Source organism: Papilio polytes, unplaced genomic scaffold (assembly GCF_000836215.1).
Source record: "Papilio polytes unplaced genomic scaffold, Ppol_1.0 DF821956.1, whole genome shotgun sequence".
In the NCBI taxonomy this organism is placed as follows: domain Eukaryota; kingdom Metazoa; phylum Arthropoda; class Insecta; order Lepidoptera; family Papilionidae; genus Papilio; species Papilio polytes.
In genome coordinates this window covers 1,336,038-1,342,082 of record NW_013527248.1, presented here as the reverse complement: position 1 = coordinate 1,342,082, position 6,045 = coordinate 1,336,038, and the positions used below count along the sequence as shown (strand labels likewise).

Sequence of the window (6,045 nt, the reverse complement as noted above, 5' to 3'; positions counted from 1 at the left end):
AGCACGACGTCGGGCGAGCCGCCGCCGCAAGCCCAACCGCTCCCGCACGACCCTGCTTCATTCCACCTCTGGCATCCACTATTTGGCAAGTAAGTGTTTTTATATTTAAAATCTAGTTAGATTCAAGAGTCAACAGTAGTTATAAAAATCTGTTTTTGTTACGGTTGACGTGTATTCTAAAATGTTTAATAAAATTTTCTACAAACTTTGGAATTCAAGTTTTAATACATGAAATAGAATTAACGTTTTTTTACGAAATCATTTAATACATATACAAAAGCAGTGTTTTAAGCCGTATAAATCGTTGATGTGAGACCAAACTTTAAATTATAATTTATTTTAAAATGATAGTTACTCTCATGTGCCAGTTGCTAAACTTTTCTTATCTGTGGTACGATTAATGCAAAATTTTTAATTGCGTCGTCGTTGCACTGTGCTGTGTACTTGCTAACTACACGTAATGGAAAAAAACTTACTGATTTATAGAAAAAAATGCGTTATATGTTATCTGTAAAACATATTTGACGTGCGTTTGGCGGGAAATTGTTCTCCGATCGACGATTTTGATATTATAAAATTTTATAGGTTATTTTCAAACTTCATATACTTGTTTTTAATATTATTAATTACAAGTTATTAAATTAAGTAACGTTAATATTTACAAAAATTACGTTAATGATGAGTGTTAGTGGTTTTATTAACGTTTCACAATACATAAGTACCGTAATTTACGATGAAATTAATAGTTTATGAAGAGTATGATTTTTTGTTAATCTGTACCGAAATTTGTATCTTTATTCAATTTCTAGAGAATAAACATTTGTACTTTTCCATCTGTAACTAATTATTTTAGTTTTTGTGGCTTTATTGTTAATGATACTTGTCATACTTCATACTAATATTATAAATGCGAAAGTTTAGATGGATGAATGTTTATTAGTTTGTAGCATAAACGGCTGGACGGATTTCGATGAAATTTGGTACAGATGTAGACGATAGTCTGGAAGAACACATAGACTACTCACTTTTGTATTTTCTAATTCCATGCGGACAGAATCGCGAGCGAAAGCTAGTCAATTAATAAATTCTTGCTCGTTTGTCTTCACATGTTAAAAGGTAGAGTTAACAATGTTAAATGAATAGAGTTTTATTCATTCAGAGATCCGATAAAAAGTTCGCTGCACAACTTCGTTAGCACATTTATAACGGAAAGAAAATGCTGTTAGAATTAATGTATGAAATCAATAAAAAATTGTCGTCAATGGAATTATTAAACATTTTATACGAAGATGTTTTTATATATTAATGGATTATTATTTTAATGTATAAAGTTTCTTTTCGATTTTTCTTAAGGCTCAGTACTGAAACGACATTTAAATATGAACTCAAAGATTAAGATGTTTACGTCTGTCAGATTGATTTACGAAGCGAAGAATTCGAGATTCGTTTCAGAAATGTTCTAAATTCTAAATAGAATTTTAATTAGACATTTGATACTTTAGTTAAATTGATATTTTTATTAGAATAGAGTTAGGGATATAAATGGAATAAATTAAATCAAAGTTTTTTTATGAAAATATTTTTCTCTTTATAAGTCGGTGAGTTTTGCATTTTCATTGACTTTCAATGAATATTAATGTAAAACGCCCGTCGCTGCGTCAGTCTGTCAGTTTCGTATCAAATACAGTAAAACGATATTCTTTCATAAACTACCAATATCAATCCAATAAGTTGTAGTACAAAAATCAAACAAAAAAATGGGACCCACCTGCAAGCATTACCTTTCGGATAAAAAAAGAATTATCAAAATCGGTCCACTAGCGGCGGAGTTATGCCGTAACACACATAAAAAAAAAACATATCGACGAATTGAGCACCTCCTTCTTTTGGGAAGTCGGTCAAAAAGGCACTAAAATCCCCAGATAACGGAGACACTATATTCTTTACGTTGTTTAATCTTTGACACTTAAAAATGGAAGCCTTTCCCGTTGAGCGATCGGCCCAATATCCGGATTTTTTCCCATTGGGATTGATTATATAGATTCGATCTACAAGATACAGCCGCGTACGGCAGTGAGCGTGACGTCACAAATATACCTAATTAGGGGTACTTAGCGTTGCTATGAGTCAAGACAGGGGCCGCAGGGGACAATGGTAAGCATTCACTGCCTTTTGGAAAATAATTCGTGTTTCCATAAACAAAAGCCGAACGATAATTAAAAATAAATAATGGGTACTCATAATAATTGGCTTTCGACTTTCGGCGGGTACAGTCAAGGACTTTTTTTCCTAGTAATTTGTCAGATATTGATGTTCTCAATTAGGTCAAAAATTACCATTATAGCTTTTTTTTTAATAGGTGGCAAACGAGCAAGCGGCCCTCTGAAATCGCCAAAATGGCGAAGTGACCGCTGTCCATAGACATCAGCAATTGCAGATGCGTTGCCTACCCTTATACGACGGAGGAGGAGACGCACATAAAGAGGATATTTCCCCTTCCTATGCATCTCCTCCACCGTCAAATCCACTTCCTCTTCCCAACCTCTCCTTATAAGAAAAGGGTGGTAAAGCGAAATGGACTTAAATTAGGCCTCCGGCGCCACACTCATGAGACGAAACACGGAATTGCTTCCATTTCACGCCTGTCTTCTGTGTGGTCGTGGTATTACACCGGGCGTGCCGGCCCTGCAGTACTAAGATGTTAAAGCGGGCACTACCACTGTGATCATATAAACGTACGATTCTCGATCCGAAGTAATGTAATAAGATGATTAAAGTATAAATTAATGATACTAACTCTAAGTTTCCAATGCTGGAAACGTGTAAAAATTTGGAATCTCTCTTTCATCTCGCTCGATTTCTATGAAAAAGGCAGAGCTAGCGATATCTCGAAGTTCCACATTGACTATCGTAAGCCGAAATTTTGCGATTTTCATTTTTTTTAATTAACTTGATAAATACTTATTTCTCTTTAAATAAGATAATGTCAGAAAGAAGTGTAGATTTTCCTAACGTATATTAATCTTAGGACACAAACAAGGAAGTATTAAGTATGAATGTGGTGTCTACAAAGGAAGAAGACCGAAGGAAGTATGGTTGGATTGTGTGAAAGAGGATATGCTTAAGGTAGTGGATTCAGATGGAAACAGAGACACAGCGATCGTAGAAGGTCTGAAAGGCTCTGTACAAGGATACATCCATCGTCACCGACAACTATTGTGTTAGTATAAGTAAAAATTAAAAAAATGTGCATTAAAAAAAACGAACTCACTAGTGTTATAAGGACTACGCAATAAAAAAAAAGAAAAACAAACTGTGCAAAAAAGAGTACGGACCAAGAGTCTGTAGAAGTTGATAAAAAAGGGAGTGGATTCAGATATAATGACTGATAGATATGGAAGAACAGCATATACTGTGCCGACCCTCCGTAGGGAGAAGGATATATTGATGTTTGATGTTTCGTAATTAATTTTTAAGATGTGAAATTTGCGTAGGATCCATCGATTTTTCTGTACTTTGAGCTATAGAACCACTAAATTAGAACGATATTGGGTCATGTAAAAGTGAAATAGAAACAACACAGACGGACGGTATTCTAATTGATTACGGATATTCTGAGCTGAAGCAAAGGTTGACTTAATTTCAATCTATTTGTGTTTATGCCTTGGTCTTATTAGGTCAGGCTTTGGGTTTAGGACAGACCGATGTGACTGAAATAGCGAGAAGCCGAACGCTTTCTAATGCCTTGACAGGTCAGTTTCGTATTTATATTAACTTACTAGATATCGCCAACGACTCCGTCCGCGTGGGATAAAAAAAAAAAAACAAAATTGAGTATCCTATATGTTCTTCCAGACTATCCTCTACATCGATACCAAATTTCATCAAAATTCATTTAGCCGCTTTGGCTACAAACTCTAACAAACATCCATCCATCTAAACTTGTTTTGTTTTATAAAGTTTTGTTATAAATGATTTCGTTTAATAGAAAGTTACCTATATTTTAATTATCATCATTAAATTGCTTTCTATGAAAGAATATAGAAATTTAATCAGAGTGAACGTTATAATTTTTGGAATCGATTTTACAAAGGCATTTTCTTTTTTCAATCGATATCTAAGCAAGTTTAAGATAGCATCATATTCACATATTCTGTACTTATACAAGCTCAGGGCAACAAACGCATTAACTTCCCTTATCTTTTTGCAAGTTATTGGAGCGCAAAATCTATTGATTTCATTATCCAGCGCTGTTCAAACGGAGGCAGGAGGAAACCGCTTTGTTGTACCTTCACATGTTACAACTTAGTACGGATGATAGTTTGAGTTGGCACGTCGGGGAGAATATTACTCTTGTTCCAGACGTGCCAAGTCAAAAATCAATAAACTTACTCTATTACAAATTCTACGTTTACATAAAATTAAGTTCTGTCTTTGACAATACTCTCAAAATCTCCATAAATCATTTACAATATCTATATCAATTTCAAAAGCTTAACCTTGCATGCAGCAAGGTAAAAGCAAATTACAATGCCCAAAGCTCTTCAAGTATAGTAAGACGCTCTCCTCGACCGAGGCGCACCCACCGTGGCACTGGAGCGTCAGATAATGATCCCACACCAAATACACTTTTGCTATTTACTGAAGTAACTACTTAGAATTGATGTTTCATTACGGGTTTAAGAAGTACTTTATTTTATTCGAGTAATTCTAACAGTGAATTTAAGTCTGATTCGTTTTCAAATGTTGCTTGCATACTCAAAATTAGAAAGTACATCGTCTGTTTTAGGTATCAGGTAAACATAATTTGTCTTGTTTGATGGAATCCAATAATACATGTCAAATGTTATAAGCGACTAGCTGTTCCCGTGTGACTTCATCCGCATAAAATTATGATTTTTTTTATTGTTTACATTTGTCAAATTATCAATAGCAAATGTCAAAATGACAAATCTTGGCAATCTCACGTTCTATGGTCTCTTTCCCACATTAGGGTTTTTATCCAAAATATTTACCCCCTAAGTTTAATGGCCTGAAAATATATAGCCTAAAGCGTGACGTAAGTGTAATGCTTTTTATTAAAGAAAGAATTATTCAAAAATATGCTGTGATTGCTGACATCCTACAAAGTAGTGTGGGTTTACGCTTTATTATATTAGTATAGATTACACCTTTGACTAAACTATCGCACAACTGTGTAGTCTCGCTTCGATTCCTAAGAGCTTATATGGTGCGCACACTACTCGATTTTTAGTTGTGCAAAAACAGTTTATTGTGAAACAGTTGTGCAAAAAACAATCGACAATCATTGTTTACAGCGAATACAACTATTTACACAACTAAAAATCGTGCGTTAGTTTAGTTAAAGGTGTTCGTTAGCTTTTAAATATATTTATTTATAGCCATAAGAAAACATACGTTCAGGTGAAACTGACGTATCTTTAATATTTAAAAAGGCCACGTCGCAAAGCTGTGTCTAATTGTGTTAAACGACGCCGGCAAATTATATGCCTGAATGTAGGTCGCCTTGAAACGGAATATTTTAAAATGTAAAGACACAACGGAAAGGAGTGTCTGAATAAGTCATAGATTTACTGCTCTCACAGTCGGCGTAGTAAAGATTAAATAAGGAAAATGTACACTGAGTTTCTGTACTTTATACTAACAGTTGTCCTATTGGTTAATGTAATTTACACTAACCAATTGAACGTATTTAAATGTATCTGAAATTGTCAACCTATGATACACAGATAATTGCTTATTCCTTAGTAAGAGAAAGAATCTGTCCTCGTTGCAAAGAATAAGGCAATTTTTCTGAAAGTGTAACATCGTGAAGGACCCTAACTGTACTTATAGATTTTTTTACAATCTAATACCTTTGGGACTCATTTAATTTAACGAAAAATACTTAAGACTTAAGTTTTTGGTTGTTAAAAAGTTTGTTGTAATCCTCCAGTGACCTTTACGTTTTCTTTCCTACAAACTTCCCAAGTTTTCGCCCACGTTTCGATTTCTATACGAAGCCATAAACAACCTTCGAACATT

At 34.2% G+C, this 6,045-nt stretch overlaps 1 long non-coding RNA gene across 1 annotated transcript in view; it reads left to right on the top strand.

Annotated features, from left to right (window-relative positions):
• The first annotated feature begins 6 nt into the window (after positions 1–6).
• LOC106107635 overlaps positions 7–6,045 on the top strand; it is a 69,732-nt gene continuing 63,693 nt past the window's right edge. Inside the window, exon 1 of the long non-coding RNA XR_001225876.1 lies at positions 7–89. This is a non-coding gene — a long non-coding RNA (uncharacterized LOC106107635). The remainder of the gene's footprint in view (positions 90–6,045) is intronic.